This window comes from Chaetodon trifascialis, chromosome 14, assembly GCF_039877785.1.
Source record: "Chaetodon trifascialis isolate fChaTrf1 chromosome 14, fChaTrf1.hap1, whole genome shotgun sequence".
NCBI lineage: Eukaryota > Metazoa > Chordata > Actinopteri > Chaetodontiformes > Chaetodontidae > Chaetodon > Chaetodon trifascialis.
The window spans coordinates 22,804,812-22,824,009 of NC_092069.1; the positions used below are offsets into that span (position 1 = coordinate 22,804,812).

At 44.9% G+C, this 19,198-nt stretch overlaps 1 protein-coding gene across 2 annotated transcripts in view; it reads right to left on the reverse strand.

The window, feature by feature from the left end:
• The window catches only part of fndc3ba (fibronectin type III domain containing 3Ba), a 91,053-nt gene extending 82,400 nt beyond the window's left edge, over positions 1 to 8,653 (reverse strand). The window contains exon 1 of one of the 2 annotated variants that reach the window (XM_070979889.1): positions 8,578 to 8,653. The gene's annotated coding sequence lies outside the window, so the exon portion shown is untranslated. Of the gene's footprint in view, positions 1 to 6,796; positions 6,829 to 8,577 lie in introns of those variants that run through there. The other variant, XM_070979890.1, reaches the window with a different exon arrangement.
• Positions 8,654 to 19,198: the final 10,545 nt, after the last annotated feature.

Here is a 19,198-nt window from a genome sequence, read left to right on the forward strand (position 1 = left end):
TTTCATCGACGTCACAGTCGAGCTGCACGACTCGCTGAGACGTACAACATCAATGACATAACAGCGTTTGTCTGAGAAATTGAATTAAACACTGTTATTTAGGTGGCTGTTTATTGGTAATTCATATAAAATAGGTGCGTGTGTGTGTCACATATGTCTTTATCTTCCTTTTATTCTTTATCTTATCTGTTCAGCTTTTGTTGTCCTTGTTCTTAGCTCTATGTCTATTCCTGCAAGGACACTGAGAGCAATGAAAATGAGTCAGATTCCTTCTATGTCTACACATACTTGGCCAATGGAGCCAATAAAGCCGTGTGGAATAGGAGATTTAGCTCTTCAACTGTTCTCCTCCTTGTTCTGAATTTCAATGTGGACGACGAACTTTTTGAAAAGCTCCATAAAGTCTATCAGCATTTTCAAATGCACTGGCCTTGCAGAAATGGGTTTTGAGAGGCAAAACAAGAAGAAAAAGGAGAAATGATAAGTATGTGAAGCTGGGACGGGTGGGGGAAGACAGGGTGAGAGGAGGGTGGGGAGGGAGGGGTCGAAGTGTGTCTGCATGCCCCAGGGGAAGAGGAGGAGGAGGAGGAGGGTGGGTTAACAAGGGAAAGCAATAAAACATGTGGTTTTGCATTAAAAAACACCTACTTCCTCCTCAAGCAGAACCCTCAACCCCGGCCCAGCATACCTGCTAATGCGACAGTGTGACACCGACATGCGCACACACACATACACACACCCATGCACACAAACACAGTCACACACTCACACATTCACACACAAAGAAGTATACTTAAAAATGTGTGCATGTACTAGTTCCAATTCCATTTCCAGCTGCATAATAATCAGAAGTATAACCAGTTACAGATTCAGTTCCCCGACTCCAACACACACACACACACACACACACACACACACACACACACACACACACACACACACACACCAGCCCACAGCGGACCCTTGAGATACACACTCATAACGCTCACAGTCAGGCATAAAAACAGCCATTAACGACTGACGGAACTTTCCATGGGCCTGCCAAGTAGCAACGCCAACACGCCTGGCATGCTAATGCAGGCACGTAGAGTTAACTCTGTGTGTGTGTGTGCATGTTTCACGCAAGTTTGTGCTCTGTGTGTGTGTGTGTGCGAGTGTATACAGGTGCATGCATGATCCCTTCAGCCAGCTGACCACACACACACCAGAGGCAGCCCGTCGATAAGCCATTTCCACAGATGATACCCCCGAGGTACCGGGTGTGGGCACGAGCGGGGCAGGGCAGCCGAGCGCCGCACACCTCATCTGGACCGCTGCCGCTTCACACGTACCCACAAAACTTCCCCCGCTGACGACAGACTCGGCAGGCTAATTTCTGGATTCCAAACATTTTATCTCCTTGTCGTAATCCTTCTCTTTCATCATCTTCCTCCAGCGTCACCCTGCCTCTGCCTCTCACTGCAGCCACACAGTGATGAGCCAACGAGAGAAGTGAAAGCTGTGGGTGAAGCCATGTGTTGCAACAATGTTCAAATGCATCAAATATTGATGATATTTGCATAAAAACTCTACTGTATCCCCTCAGAGTTATGCAATACCCTGCTGTACTACACTAACAAATTCTATATATAAATGTACTGTTTTTCAATGATAGCTCTTTCATTGTCTTTTTTGTTGCACAGAAGTCTAAAACTAGTGCCTCTTAAATTTGCCGCCTTTGTCCAACCAACAGTCTAAAAACCCAAAGATTTTGATTTACTATCACATATGGCAACAAAAGGCAGAAAATCCTCACATCTGAGAAGCTGGAAAAAGCTAATTGTTTGTATTTTTCTGAGAAAAATTACCTGAATTGTTGATTTTAAAATTTCTTGTCAATCAACTAATTGATTAATCGACTAATAGTTTGAAATTACTGTTCCAGAAGCAGCTTGAATTGCAGCTTTACGACGACATAGCATGCACGCTTTCATTGTAAAATGTCATGCAAATGACATTTTTCCATTAAACCTGCCAGGGACTGTGCATGAAAACCAGCCTGTGTGTCTAAATCTGGCACATGTACATGACTAACGTGCATTGTCCCTTCTTCGATAAACTAAACATAAATCTGGACACAGATTTGGAAGCCGTGCTGGAGATTCTTCACAATTTTCTGTGATTTTGAAGACTTCACAACCCACAAAAATAATAAAAGATGAATCAATGATGCCATGATAACAACCATTAGTTGCAGCCCGACTCCAAATTATTATGGGCTATCAAATAAATCAATGACTTGTTATGAAACTGTTCATTTGAAATTGAATTATGCCTTTAAGACAGTTCATCTTTTGCTCACAGAGAGCAGGAAGTTTTATATTTAATGCCAGATTTAATGCCAGCAATGATCGTCGGTCAGAGGAGACATCATGTTTGGCAAATGTCAGATTTTTTGAACAGAAACTTGTAAAAGCAGAGACAAACCTTGCTGAGATTGTTTGGCATTACATATCGTGCTATAAAAGAGAGGGAGGAGGGAGACGGGGAGAAGAGAAGTTGAAAGGCTTCTTTTATCTTCTTCTAAATCAACTGTCAACAATGCAGGAAATTATCAAGGGAGACAAAAAAGGGGGGGGTTCTGGAGAACGAGAGAGGAAGGAGGGAGGGAGGGAGGGAGGGAGGCGGAAAGAAAGAGAGGAGGAGGGTAAACATTACAGCTCTGTGCCAAGCAAACATGAGATGCTGGGATACTTCAACAAAATGCTGCCGTTCATATGGGAGCAAGAGACACAGAGAGGGGGAGAATGAGAAGACAGCGGAGACGCAGGGGGGAGAGAGAGAGAGAGAGAGGCAGGAGACACAGACAGAGAGAGAGAGAGACAGGCAGCAGAGACACAGACAGAGAGAGACAGACAGGCAGCAGAGACACAGACAGAGAGAGACAGACAGGCAGCAGAGACACAGACAGAGAGAGGCAGACAGGCAGCAGAGACACAGACAGAGAGAGGCAGACAGGCAGCAGAGACACAGACAGAGAGAGGCAGACAGGCAGCAGAGACACAGACAGAGAGAGGCAGACAGGCAGCAGAGACACAGACAGAGAGAGGCAGACAGGCAGCAGAGACACAGACAGAGAGAGGCAGACAGGCAGCAGAGACACAGACAGAGAGAGGCAGACAGGCAGCAGAGACACAGACAGAGAGAGGCAGACAGGCAGCAGAGACACAGACAGAGAGAGACAGACAGGCAGCAGAGACACAGACAGAGAGAGGCAGACAGGCAGCAGAGACACAGAGGAGGAAATCTGGGAAATGGAAAGTGAAAGCAGGGAGCAGCAGATGACCAGCTGCTGTCAGGAGATAGGACATGAAGTCGGTTTCGTTTTTGTACTTTGCGCCTCCATGCAGCCCTGATTGAGTGTCTGCTTCGGCATCTGCTTTAATATCCGCCGTCGGTTTAGTTTTACTTCAAGTTAACCTCACAGGTTAGCAGTAAAGCTAATGTAAGACACCAAACCTGCACACACACACACACACACACACACACACACACACACACAGCATCCCAAACTACTGCTTCACTTTACACAGAAAAGTGATCCCTCTCAGTCATCACTGATGACCCACTGAAGAGTGTGGCGTGTACTCATCTGCAGAGACCCTGCCCTCTTATTTATTCTTACTTTTTTATTACTTTTCCGTGGTTGGGACGCTGCAAACTTTTTGCAGCGGGTAAGCAGACACCAGCCAATAACAGCGCCCAGGTGAGGCCGCGAGAAGGCTGGCGCTGTGTGTCGTCTGAATCCTCCTTTCTGGACATAAAAACACTCATCTGTTGCTGCTGTTGGCCTGTTTTCTGCCCTCTGTAACTCCACAGATCACTGAGCACTGTCATTAAATTATTATCATGACATGCAACTGTCTCTATTGGCGAGCTTGACTGAGGATGGCTACATTCGCTGCCTAATTAGAGCCAATAATCGAACTGTTTGCGTAGCTGTTCGTTCATATACACGAACGATGCCACTAACACTCGATGACGACGCCTCATCAGTCATTTTCCCGCAGGTCGTCAGGTACACCGCTCTGCAGCGGCCGCCTCATGCTGCAGGTGTTACACTGGGCAGGTGTGCATTTCCGCTGACGGGCAGAGTCTGTTGTTGTGTTTACAAAAAGTAACCGACGATTCCTGCGCAGCATACCTTTAGAGTTCGAGTAACGATAAAAACAGCTGGAAAGATGAGGAACATAAACGGAAGATTTATCAGCGATGAAAATCATTGTTAGGTACAATAACAATGAATGATTAACTCATGCATGAAGAGGTCTCTCAGCTTAATAAAGCCACTTGTTTTTAAACAGAAATGAGACGCTGGGTCCCGTAAGTTTAGGTTGGAGCTCCTCTGCACCTCATCATATGTCACAGCAGCTGCAGCAGAGGCAGTCCTCAAGGCAAACACGCCGGTCCGCGGCGCCACCGGGAGAAGCCACGTGCTTTACTGCGCATCATCGGGACAGAGGGGTTACAGGGACAAGAGGAAGAGAAACTGCAGAGGCTCCCAGGTGACGAACCCTTGACCTCAGCCAATGGGGACGCCTCTGCACATCCCAAAACAAGGAAGTAGGAAGTAGGCGCTCATTTGACCAAACCACATCTCCGCTACAGTAACTGCGAAGGCGGCAGTGTTTCTGGGAAGCACACCTGCTGCGTTTGGAGAAACAGATGGCGCGGCCGATAGCAGACAGTATGCGAACTGTAGACATAGTTTGGTACAATCCGTAGAAAAGGAAAAGTGACTAATTCTCCAAATATGGGTCGCTGATTGGGTCCAACTGGATAAACGGTCATTATTAGTATACATAAAGGATAATTATGGATGATTATTTGCAGACAGCAAAAACTGCAGATGATAAATGAATGCTTATTTTCTAAAGCCTCCAGGCCTCATGCACCTGTTTCATTAGCACTGTCCTGCACAGACTGAGGCTGCAACCAACAATTATTTTCTTTAGCAATTAACATAACGATTATTTTTGGTCTACGAAATGTCTGAGAGTAGGGAAAAAAATGCTATTCAGGTCTGTATTGCTAAAACAAACCAAGAGAAGCAGCAAATCTTTAAAAAGATGCAACAAGTTAATGCTCAGTATGATTAATCAACTGGCAAAATAGACATTTGTCCTTGTAGAAAATGACCAATTAATGGCATAAAGCTTTTATTTATCTCACAAATATCAATCAGTGCCTTTAAAAGAGCACAGCATGCTAACACACACAGGTTTGGCGGTAGCGGCTAAAGCCAAGAGAGACACAAATAGCGGCGAGGTTTAGCAGAAGCTCTCCTCTCGTCCTCATCCTCTTTCACGTGCTCGCACACACTTTCCACAGCTGCATTGTCTTGTCTGTGTGTAACTCTATAGCTGCTCTAGCTTCTGCTGCTGACACACAAGCACCGCTCAGTAACACTAACCCTCAGATAACATGTTCTAGGTTAGCAGTCAGTCACACACGCACACAATAGCTAGCATCATCCTGCCCCGTCCCTGACCCCGTTTCGACCAGGCGTACCTGAAGGTTTTAATGGGCTGAGAACGAGCGGGCGGACGGCAGAGAAGCCAGATTAGGCCTGCCGACAGATGGAGACGGATGCTTTTGGCATCACGAGTCCTCGCGAAACACGGGAACAACTTCCTCATTGCTCTTAGAATAACCTGTCTCAGGATATTAGACGCTAAACATCTTCCACTTTCCGCTGGGTCACTTTATGTCACTCTCAGCGTTTATTTTCACCTGCTGCAGGGAGAAAAACATGTCTGTCACAGAAAGCCCGATGAACTGACTTTCTAATGATATATTCTGAGTTAAAGATACACCATCGCACGGAGCGTCACAGCTGAGTGGGCTGTACCTGTGTGACAGCACACACAGGTCATTAACTTACATAAAGTGTTATTCAACCCTTTGCCTATTCATATGAAAGACAGAGAAAGGCCACAGCAACAATGGCTGCCCTCCTTCAACCTGACTCCAGTCTAAACACCGTTCTTTCTGTTCGGTTATATAATTGCAGTGCATTTGATTTAAAAAAAAAAAACACACACACACACACACACAGAAAAAGGGGCATTTTACAAGAGGCTGCCTTAAACTGGGGGAGGAAATTCACTTGCTTGCAGTTGCATCAGTTTGAGTGAAAATCCCTGCTTACATTACGCTGTCGAACATCCTCCAGCACCACATTCCTGGCTCTTCACACAGCCAATTAAACACAAACATAAAGTATAAAAAACATAAAAACTGTAACAAAAAAAGAAAGCCAAATCCAAATTCTTACTGAATTTGCTATGAACAACATAAGAGGTCTTTCAGAGCGCATCGAACGCCGGCCATCAGCTTTGTTTACATTCTTATTGTGTCTAAACGTTGAAGCCAAAGAGCTTAACTTTCAGAGCGCAGCGTCCAGCAATGTAAACCTCATTCCGCTTGTGTTAAGAGGGGTACGACTGCAGCGTTGAACCCATGAAAACACACACTCATCCTTGGTGATCAGCTCAGCACCTCGAGCTCTGGAGCTGCACAGCTTCTCCACCTTCACTTCCAACACTGAGGTGGTGCAAAACCCTGCAGCCGAGCTGAGCTGCAGGCCTGAGAGCTCAGAAACCTAAAGACACGTCCAGAGGCTGCAGACGGAGAGTGAGGCAACAGCTGGGCTTACATTTGGAAATTAAGATGCTTTGAAAGATTTTAAGAGCAATTAACGGGGGGAAATCTGAACTTACACTACAGGGACTTTGTAAGATGTCTCCATCTTTACCTGCTTCCTTCTGTCCACACCTTGGCTTCCAGTCAACAGGCCAAACTTTTGATGCTGAGACTATTTGATGCCTCTGACTTGTGGAAGCCAAATAAATCGCCCATTCAGAGAGAATTCCTTTGCTCTCACCTAAGCCGAAACGCACCTTTTCAGCGGGCAGCCAATCACTTCACACACACACCCCCCCCCCCCCAAAAAAAAAGAAAAAAGAAAGAAAGTCGGACATCAGTTTTTCACAGAAAAAAAAATACACGGCCACATCAGCCTTTCACCAAAGGAATGTCATCTGACGTCATATATTTGGGATCGGATTTCTTCTTCTTCTTCTCTTTCTCTCCCTCTCCCCTGAAAAAGTAAGAGCGCGTGTGTGCGTGCGTGCGTACGTGTGTGTGCGTCAGGCTATTTTTTCCCCTAGCCTATATTCTCCAACGTGCCCACTGGATCCAGAGCCCACAGCAAGGGGGGGGAAACGAGTTTCCCGAATCGTAGCCCAAATTATACCCAACCTCCACGGCTAATCATGACAGCGTGACAATTAACCGCTCAGGAAAACGCAAACTGACGCACGAGCAGCATCTTAAATTTTCCGACCTATAGCTGCCACATCTGCGCTCCGCTCTCCTCTGATGAATTACAGGGCTTTCCGGGCACTGTTGTGTCTATTTTTATTATTATTATTTGTTTGTTTGTTTGTCGGCGTTGTTGTTGTTGTTGTTGATGATGTTGCAGGTACGTGGAACGCAGATAATCGATCGTTTCGAGCAGGAGACCAATGTTTGATTTCCACGTCTGCATCAGAGAGGCTGAAAGAGAGAGAGAGAGAGAGAGAGAGAGAGAGAGAGAGAGAGAGAGAGAGAGAGAGAGAGAGAGAGAGAGAGAGAGATCTGTCTTCCCTGCGCAGACAGACACGTAGTCGTTTCTGAGAGAGAGAGAGAGAGAGAGAGAGAGAGAGAGAGAGAGAGAGAGAGAGAGAGAGAGACTGGCTGGAAGGAATGCTAGGATATGCTGGAGTTGGGACTTTTTTCGTCTCCAAAGCCTTTTTCCTGCACTCTGCAACCGCACACAAACTTCACGGAAAGTCGCTCGAACGCAGCGTCTTTCCAAACAGCACAAAATAACCCCCCCTGTAGTGTCCTATTCAATGATTTCGCAACCCCCTCTTGTCAAATCTGACTGCCTCAGCATCTTCCACTCCAAGTTATTTTCCAGCTATAAAAGTGTTCATTTCCTGATTTTTGAGCCGCTACAACACGAGCGACTGTTTCCAGAGAGCAAGACGCGCCGCCGCAATCGCGGTTTGTTGCAGAAATGAGCCCGAGAGGAGAGCTTTTTCTCCTGTTGCGCACTCACTCCATCCGAGGTCCTCGGAGACAAAAACACATTCTTTCGTGAAAGCGGAGAAATCGGGACCACAAAGAGCAGGCTCCGGGCACACCGCCGCGACGCATTCGCTCGACCGGTGCGGAGATCGGACGCCGCGATCCCCCGCCGCTGTTTGTGTCTTTTCCTAGCTGTTTGAAAAGAAACGGGAAAATTTGCCCTAAAAGTTCGGATTCACCCCCCTCCCTCCCCCGCTCCGCAGCAGTGAAGCAGTTTTCCTTTTTCCTTTGCGCTGGCCAAGTGGCCCAGACTGCCGGCGTCAGCGCTCGGCTCTCCAAACTCACACACACTCACACGGACACGCACTTCGAAAACTTTTTCAACATAGATGACTCCATCGGCCTCCATTCGCGCTCTTCGCGCGGCGGCTGGTGCCGTAAAAGAAGCGTAAAAGGACTCACCTCGCTGCAATAAAATAATCTTCAAACAGACGGGGCTGCGCGTTTTTTTATTCCCAGGGTCGGGTCCGTCCTGACTGTCTGCTGGCGCGGCGCGACGCGTACTGCGAGACTCCGCCATGTCAATCAAAACGCGACGCACATGTGGGTCAGAGCCCGCCTCCTTTTACCGTAATAGACGCTGCGCACAGAAAAAAAAAGCCCAAACAGAGAGCAGAGCCTCACCTGAGAGGCAGGATGGAGCAGCTTGTTTACACTCAGTTCATTTCAGAAACACTTTTCAAGCGGATAGCAATAAAAACAGCATCTATATAAGACTTTCTTAAAATATATCATTCAGTTTAAGATGCATTAGTCTAATATGAGCATGAATCAATATCAGACTCACTTTTACAGATCATACACAGATCAAATATACAAATATTTATATATAAATAAAAAATTCTGATGTTGATGCCTGCTGCTCAGGCAGAGGCAGAAAGCAGTTACAAGGCTGCAAAGAAACATCACTTTCAACACCCCGAAACCCATTTTGAGCAGAAAACACGTAGGCTACTGAAAACCCCATGTCTTCATGTATTACATATCAGTCGCTGTGTCCTAAAGAATTCATGTCCTGAGGGGTTATGTCAGCCCGAAAGGGTGGGTGAACTCTTCTGCAAATAAAAGCAAGCTGGATCCAGTCTGGGCTGGTTTACATTTATCTTTCATTATGACAGAGAACATCTTCATACCAAAGCGAATGGCCTGCTCTGACCCGTGTCACCACGCTCCCACCACGCACTTGTTTACACTTAGAAGAAGTCGAAGTCGAAGAGCTTTACTATAATATGCAGCTGCTTCCTACAGTGTGCAAAATAGCCTGCATATAGCTGATTTTGAGCGCGTGAAGTGGGTCAAGCTTCATCCTCCAAAACAACTTAGACAACAGGCCAAAGTCCCTCTGGTGGCTGCACTGAAATCCAGCATCCCTCAGCTGACAGCTGCAAGGGTTACCAGTGCTTCAGATAGAAGCATCGTGAGCTGATTTGTGTAAAAACGAATGAGAATCAGTGAAATCTGTGTTGAATTTGGTGCATGGATGTGTTGACAAGGACCACAAGGCCTCATGCGGACTGTACAGTGTGAGCTTTCCGTCACAAGATTGTATTTAGACCTGGAACTGTGCAGCACCTCAGCCCAGCTTCCTTTAACTGGATGCACTGCAGCACGGTTGCATGTATACACAGAGTAGTTTCACCTGTGGAGGAGATTATTTGGGCGTGTTGGTGCATGAAATCGAGACATTAATGCCAACAAGTACATGTCAGGATCAGAGTATTAAACCTGTAGGCGTCCTGATGCAAAATGTATCATCTGAATAGTTTCATTACAAACCCACGCATCCACCATTTGATGAAAGGACCAACTGCTTTTGCTAAAAGATCTCTTGTGCATTTTAACACTAAAACAGAACAGATGCCGCAGAAATATTTAACGTCAAGTATAATTTTCGCACTCATTAAACTCTCAGGCAGCCAGTCCCTGTTTCAGCTTCTCAAATTTGGGCTCCAGACTGAAAAATGTGAAGAATCTTTCAGGCATGACAAAGCCTCGCTCTTTTCAGAACGTTGTTTTATTCCACAATAACTACAAGCAAAGAGCAAAATGACATGAAAAACAAGCTGTTAGCCTGGCAGCGGGGTTCCCATCACTTACATACATGTTTGCCTCCAACAGCGATCAGCCTCTTTCTTCCTCTGTTTTCATGCAAGCACACTCAGCCAAATACACTCATTGCCCCTGAGTTCTAGATTTCTCTCTGCTGGCACACACACACACACACACACACACACACACACACACACACACACACACACACACACACACACACACACACACACACACATTCCAGCAACTGCACTAAGAAAACAACCACTGGTGTAATTCTAAGCCAGAGGGAAAAAATGGCCCTGGATCTGGACAGTGTGCCTGTAAGGTATTAAATTCAATTCAGTTCAATTCGATAAAGGCTGATCATCCTCGAGGGGCAATTGATGTGGCAGGCAGAAAAATCGTGCCCTCACACCAGAAACACAGCTCAGGTCTTCAGCAGCGAGCTCAGACAGACCGTGAGGCCTCCTGACCGCACAGACAGTGTATGATAAACAAACTGGGCGACTTCCAAAATTTCCTCGCAACGTTGGCTCATTAATGTTTAATTGTTTCCTAGATTGTTCCTCTGTAATCTCCTCTTTGTTCACCATTTGGCTCACACGCACTGTGCAGGTGGATGTGTCTGAGAGCAGCCACTAAGTGCTTTGTGTTCTACAGAGGGCAGTATGGATGAACTCTTCTGTCATGGTGAAAGCACTTTTACACTGTGATGAGGATGCACGTCTGGAAATTCATCAGAGCAACAAAAAGAGTTCACAGCTCCTCAAATCTCTCAAAATTGCCTTTTGATGGGTGGCACGGTGGTAACACTGTCGCCTCACAGCTAGAAGGTCCCGGGTTCGATTCCCGGGAGGCGCGTTCTCCACCATGTCTTCTGTGCCTGCTGCTCGAGGAAAGGGGCCTTTCTTTCTTCTTTTTCTTTTAAACTTTATTTATAGATTTTTTTTTCCAGAGCATAGAACAACAACAACAATAACACAGTCCCACCCACTCCCCACAAGGCCAAAGAAGAAAATGTATATATAAATAACTCAATTGACATACATTATTATATATATATATTAAAAAAAAAAAAAAGGAAAAGAAAGAAAACTTCCTACATGTGTACACATCGTAAATACATGGACACACTCATACTCATACAAGGTCCCGTGCACACATATTGTATATTCACATACAGGTACAGAACAATTATCACATACACTACTGTATAAAGGGCATGATGGCGACATTCTGATCTATTACACAGAACCTGCTGGTCATCCTATCTGCACAAAGGGTGGCACACTAGAGTAATGTCAAGTGAAGGATGTACTTTCAATAAACTCTATGAAAGGAGTCCAGGTTTTAATAAATCTGTCTTTGCTACTGTTACGGAAAAGGGGCCTTTCTGTGTGGAGTTTGCACGCTCTCCCCGTGTTCACCTGGGGTATCCTCCATTAAAAAAAAAAAAAAAAACATGCAAGAAGATCACCACCTGACCAATGGTGACAAAAGGAACTGGGTCCCCGGGCGCCGCTGTCGGCTGGCAGCCCACCGCTCCTGGTCTGCTGCAGAGGAAGGGCTAGACGGGACGGGCTAAAAGCGGAGAAAATAATTTCACTTAGGCATGGTGTGTTCTTCTTCTTCTTCTTCTTCTTGATTCACCTCCTTATATTCAGCTCAGGAGAATAAAAGGCACTGATATTTCTGTGATACTTTCAGCGTTTTTAACCTGTCGCCAGCTAAAGCATCCACCCGTTCATCAGCATGGGGTCCTCCCAGAAGATACCTTCAAACATGGAGTTTCAGTTGAAAGCCTTTTAAACAGATTTCCATTATTTATTTATTTATTTTTTGTTTTTTTTTATTTTTATTTACTTTTTGACATTTCAGTGAATTTTACGAAGAAAAATGCATATTATTACATATATATAGATAGACGATATAAAATCTTGAATCTTGAATCTTGAAAATTCGCATTGATGGAAAGAGCATAAAGCAGTCCTCCTCATTGATTTGCAATATTCAGCTGGAGATATTAAAGGGATAATTCCTGCAGAACAAATCATGTATCAGCTGACAAATCTTTACTGCCTGTCAGTATATACCATCAGGTCTGGACAGATCTAACTATTTCCTCTATCTTCCACTAATAATACGTTGGTTTAGCTTTGATTCAGTGTCTCACTCTTGCTCTATTTCCACTTGACCTGTTTAGTTTTTCGCTGTTGCTGTTAAAAGGAATCAGGGCTGGATTGCTGGTATTACGGCCTGAGGATACTGAAAGAATTTGCTCACTTATCATAGAAAAATGGACGTTTAAATTTCCCTTTTTTCTGATCATCTTTTGACTTCTTGTCCCTGTTGGTTGAAAAGTTGAGATAATAATAATATTTATGTGTTTTGTCTGCTACGCATTAATGAGGCAAATCTGCATTATTGATCTTCTCCATTAAATGTGTATCAGTCTCAAAGGAGCAGATGTAGAGAAGCAGATGAGTTAGGGAAGGGCGCAGAAACTTTTAAAACAGTGAGAAGCGAATTGTTGTGCAACAGGGGCTGAAACTCAATATCAGGAAGATGTTCCCATGATTTCTGCACAGTGGAAGCATTGCACGTCTGGGAGTCCTGCAGCATCAGCGTGCAAATCGCAAAAGAAAACCTATTGATTCAAATAAATCTGTTAAACAAAGGCAAAGCGGGCCAACCTTCAGTGAGTACCTGGATCTTTGCAGACAGCCAGTCACATCAGATTAGATCTGTGGAGGAGAGTGGATGAGGAAAGACCGGAGGGGGCAGATCTTGGAACAGCGATGCAGCTATTTCCCCTGTGTGTCAGGGCCAGGCCTCCACAACCACCAGATGTTAACCAACAACCCAGCTGCTTTCTCTCTCTCCCCCTTCTTTCTGCCTGTCTCTCCCTGCGATTTTTTTCTCTCTCTGTGGCCCTTTAAAGCAAACCCTCCCTGTAATCATGCACACTCAGTTCACCAGAGGTCTTTGAAGTAAGTGGAATGTGTCCAGCCATATGATAGTGTGTATGGTATATTCTTATAGCACAGAGAAAGCAACGCAGAGAAAGCGGGAAAAGAGATTGTTGGATTGCCGCCAGCTCTTCGGTGTGGTTTTCTAGATGTTAATTATGCCCTTGTGCCGCTTCATGTATGTATTTATATGTGCATGTTGTGTCTACACGAGCATGTGTGTGCATATGTTGGCTGAAATGCTAACCAGGTTGCAGATGATAACGGCCGTCTGACAGCGGAGGCGACTGGGATGGAACATGATGGTGCGTGCATGCCTTTGTGTGTGCGTGCGTGCATGTGCGTGCATGTGAGATACTTGCTCCCATAGATGTGAGGATGGAATTTGGCTCATCATGAGTTCAAAGGAGTCAACCCAAAGCCCTCTGCACACCAACAAGAGCAGACATGCCCCTATTTCTCTCTCTCTCTCTCTCTCTCTCTCTCTCTCTCTCTGTCTGTCTTTGTCTCTGTCAACCTCGCTCTACCCCTCCAACCCCCTCATATTCTTTTTTCTTAGAGTTCTGCGATGCAGCTGGTTGGACCATCAAACACGTGCCTCACCTTTTTCTGTGGTGTGTGTGTGTGTGTGTGTGTGTGTGTGTGTGTGTGTGTGTGTGTGTGTGTGTGTGTGTGTGAATGTGCATGCCCTGAACTGTGCATCTCACTGAAGTAGATAGGGGCTTATGTGTGTGTGTGCATGTGTGTGGAAAAACAGTCCCATCATGTCCTATAAGAATAAAAACACATAATTATATTATACTTGCACTTTGTTACGTTTCATCACATTATACTGCTCTTTAAATGACAAATGAGGAACATGTTCGTTTGTGTGTTTATGCGCTAACGTGGGACGCTGAGCAAACTGTGCAAGAAAAATGAAAATGTATTTTCTCAGAGGGGGATTTCTTTTCCTTGCATTTTGCCTCTTCAGCCTTGCTTTTGCTGCTTGGCTGCATGTGGCAGCTCTGGCAGAAAAAAATGTGCAACATAGGCTTTTTGAGGTAAATGTTCTTAAAGCTTTAATAAACTGGCAAAACACATATTTAATCATTATGTTGCATCGGCAAAAATAGAAATGTTGCAAAGTGCACCTTTAAATAAATGAAAAAGTCACACCTGGATAATTTACATGAATTAAACTAGTGTTATTCTAAGTTAAAGCCACATGTTTGATTTGAAGTTTTCTGCATTTGGTGCCCTCTGGTGGTAGTCTGAAAAATAGACACCACGGCTGACCACATGGAAAACCCAGAAACATTTAGATGAATGCGGAACATGGAGACTGCAAAAAGTTTCACTTCAAGCTTGTGCAATCAGAAAAATTTGACGCGATAATCAAAACCTGCATGGCTGCATAACGCTAACATCATAATGCTAACATCCTCATAGTGACAATGCTAACATGCTTCTGTTTGAGGACAATGTTTACCCTGTTCAACATCTTAGTTGGGCATGCTAATATTTACTGATTAACACTCAGCACAAAGCCCCACTGAGGCAGGTGGGAATGTGTGGCAGTTTGGCTTATGTTGAAATCTTTACCTGATGATGGTGCAACAGGAAACGTGTGGGATGACTTATCACAAGTCATCCCGAGGGTGACACAAATGTCTGCTCTTGAGCCATCCTTCCAATAGTGGAAACGAACAAGTGAAACATTTTTTTTCCACTGGGCAGAGATACTTTGACCTGGACCAAAATGGTGGACAGACTGCCATCGCCATCCAGCTAGCATGGCTAAATGCGTGCTGGCTATAAATGTTTGGTATTTGGACTTGTATTTGGTGTACATCTGGTTTATCTGGTATGTCTGGGACAAGCATCTGATGCAAAAACCTTCAGGGTCCAAGCACATCTCTCTGTCTCGCTTTGATAAGATGAATTGCTTCCAGTTGCTTCCTCGCTCTTTTCAGGATTTTCGCAGGCAGCAGCTTTATCCAAAGCTCATGTTTCTGGTATGTCTGCAACAAGCATGACACTCCGCCTGATTCAAGACCCTTCAGAGGCCGGACACATCCCTCTGTCTGCTCCTTCTCTCTTCAATAAGATGAATTGGTTCCAGTTGCTTCCTCTCTCTTTTTGGGGGGGTTTCCAGTCACTTCTATCCAAAGCACCATGTTCAGGGGAGATTTGTGTTTGTTCCAGCTCTGCCAATCATGTCATGTGTTCCTACTTACCGGACACCTTCCAGTCATGACATCACGCCAATGGGTCACACCACCATAGGGTGGTGGGTGTTGGCAATCATGGCAGTGGAATGTCCGTGACTCAAGGCGGTGGGACTGCGATCTGGTTGGGTAATTACTTTGTCCCTGACATTTGTGGAAAACAAGCAGAGTGCCATTTCAAACAATGAGCAGTCAACTCTGACCTTCGATGGGAGGCAAATTGCTCATGTACAAATCACAACATGGTGGCATGCCAACGATTACACCATTCCCTGGACAATCCTTGCATTCAGAGCAAATAACCCCCAGCAGAAAGTCCTGCCTACAGTCATGCTTGGTTTGCTGTGACTTACATCCCTGAGAAAAGATGGAAAACCCACATTTCAAAAAAAGTGGGGACTGTGTGAAAAGTATATAAAAACAGAATGAAATCATTTGCACATAATCAAATGAACTTAATGTAAGAAGATGAGTGATTGCACACTGGGAGATTGAAGTGCGGGGAGCAGAAGATGTGATGGCTGCAACACAAAATCAGTTGAACTCAAGTTCAAATGTCAAAAACATAGATGATCATGACTTTTGCAGTAAAACTATTTTATAAGTAAAGGGACACTGATGGCAAAGAGAGAAGGGATGAGGATGAATGAGGTCAGTGGTGCGAGGTGGTACCACTTCCTGCTGGGTTTGGACACACACTTCTGGGCAGTAACCTTACTGGTAGCAGGTAGCATGTGAGAGGTAACCAACAGCAACTGCTCCAAGGTTGGATGAAGAGCAGCAGCTGTACTGTCAAGGCGAGGGCAGACTCTGGCGGAGATGTCACCGCAAGCTGGATGGAGAGGATCAAGGTCATTACAGACGAGAGAGGAGGTAATCAGGTGTACCTGGTTGCAGCCAGTATCAGTAAGCATCCTACTCCGGGGCACTAAAGTGAGTTCAGACAGTTTAATGGTACAACATGACCTAGACTATGACATCTATGACACTAGTTAAAATCCAGTGAGTCCGGTTCACCTGGGAATATCCTGAATATTTCCTGCCAAACAGCCGTCAATGTGCCACACTCAGCAGACACTTCCTGTTTGGTCATGTTTGTCATGACAACAGTGACGCCAGCAGTCAGTCACAATGATTCAGTGCAGAGCTTCTTACGTCATGTGTGCCAGCCAGTCCAAGCCATGTGGGTCTGAGGAGCCTTAATGAACTGAACTGGCATCAGGTCATTTCCTGCACTTGAGGAGAAAACAAACTCCGTGAACCTCAGTTACCTTGAAGTGTCTCAGATGGGAAGCTGTTTAAAGAACAGCAGATAAAATGTCCTTTTTTGAGTTTGAGCTTCTGCTGAAGGCTGATTAAGAAAAAAAACAACTTAACGGCCATGATCAGGAGGTGTACAGAAAATAAAGAACCTGTGCCTTCAGGTAAAGAGGTCAACAACACGCAAGCACTCAGCAGTTCAAAAGACTGTAAAGAACACTTTACTGAGCACCAGTCCAGACAAACACAGTAACAGTACACAGCGTGTGTACACAAGGCGGGAATGATGACGAACGTGGGCGTGTGAAAGAGATGTTTGTGCGTCTGAGGGGATACGAGGAGGGTGTATGTGTGTCACCATAAAGAATCATCAAGGGGAATTAATATTCTTGAAACATCTTTATTTAAATTTTATCTTCAGACAAAAGCAACAAATAACAGGGGACAGGGCAAAGAAAAGGAAAGAAAGAAAGAAAGAAAGAAAGAAAGAAAGAAAGAAAGAAAGAAAGAAAGAAAGAAAGAAAGAAAGAAAGAAAGATGGACGGAAACAAAACCATGCCAATACAACAACCATCAGAACCATCTCAGCCTACTCGTCTCCTCTGCACAGAGGAAGTACACCAAAGTAAGAGTCTCCTCTCTACCTTTCACAGTAGAGATGTAATTTCAAAATAAAAGTCTTGCATGGCTTCTCTCCTCGCCCGATGCTGCATGTGTTTGAGCACCAGGACACTTTACACAGAGCCAGAAAGTGATCAGCCGGAGACGTCCCATTGCCTTCAACAGTTCTTCTTAAGCAGGTCTCCATGAGAGTGTGTGAGTGTGTGTGTGACCACAGCAGCGAAGGATCAGTCTCAGAGGTCTCCATATGAGATTCACCCCATATTTCTGTGATTGTCAGATCAGTCCGCCCTCCTCTGCTGATGAGATCCACTGCGCATTTAACACACAAACATACACACGGCTAACATAATTTACCCCCCTATCCCGAGCCACACAGTGGCACAGCAAATACAAAGCATCAAAATACATCAAAAATCAGAGCCGTTATATCTATAATGGCTTAATATTACTGTTTTTATAATAGTAATATAGTTTAATACACGGTCAGGCACATTTACAATGGCTGTAGAGCAGAAGAGGGAAATTCAGGTCTTTAAGGCCTTTAAACATCCACCAGCTCTTTCTTCCTTTCAATAGCATCTATAGTGTACTGTGTGTGTATTATACGTGTGTGTGTGTGTGTGTGTATTATACGTGTGTGTGTGTGTGTGTGTGTGTGTGTGTGTGTGTGTGCAGTAAGTGTAAGAAAGGAGGTATATGTCAGTGAATTTGAAGCCAGTGAGGACCATCGCTGTCCCGTTCCTAATTAAAGAGTTATACAAGCACACACGCGCACACGCACAGACTCCGGGAACATGTCCCCATGGCAACAAGTACGACACATAAACAGCCCGAAACTGAGAGCTACACATCACACACTCCTAAAACACACCCCTCTATCAGTGACTTATAAGCAAACACACACTCCCAGCTATTACAGTGAGGGCAGTGTACACACTTGCACCTGCGCCTGCGAGTGCAGCACAGTAAATAATGAAGCTGAAGGGTCAGCTCACCCACATTTAAAAACAAAATCTCACTTTGTGTATCTATCTGCACAAATAGTTTGGATTTTATTTGCACAGGTTGTAAGTTATAGGAGACGTCTGCCTCCATTTCAATGCAATGCTTAAAGCGTGGACCATTTGAACATTTCTACAGTAACACGTCTTTCCAGAACCAGTGTCCATGTTGGATCATTCACAGAACTCTCTGGACAGTTTGTATAAATACTATTCTTCTGTAGAAAGTAGCTCCAATTAAACGTTTTGCAATGTTGTAAGAACCACAAACCTCATTTCAATTCTCATGTGGTCGAGGCAAAAATCTCAGAGACGGATTTCATAAAACTTTGGCAAATAAAACCAAAACTATCTGCAGGCTGGATACCACTAGAGGTGTGAGAATTTATGTTTGGGTGAGGGTGAAGTGAGCCTTTAGGAGCCATCGTTAGTGGTGTGTTTGGTATGTGTGTCACAGGGAGAAAGCTTCATGAACAGATGGTAAATGGCAGTAAGATTTCTGGACAGAAAAAATGACTTTTTGGCATAAATGACAGATCAGTCAGCAGGTACTGTACACGATCGACGGGGATGTGAGGAAACACACAGCGGGATGTGCTGGATCATTTGCATGAGACTGACAGGAACAACTCTTATGTGCATCTATTACAAATGTGACAGGTGGAAATGTGTGGGCAACTCTACCAGAGAGTTGGATATGCGACATGGAACATGCAACATGTTACGTGCCTACGTCTCGCCGTGACCTGACTGAGAATGAACGAGCGTCTCAGACCACGCGGTCACAGACTGCTTCCAGGGTTTAGAAGTGATTGCAAAGGGAGTCCAGAGGTGGAGTGCTGATAACGCTGCACTAATAATAGAGCAGCTCGGGCTGTGCAGTGAACTGATCTCCCTCTTGGAAAGC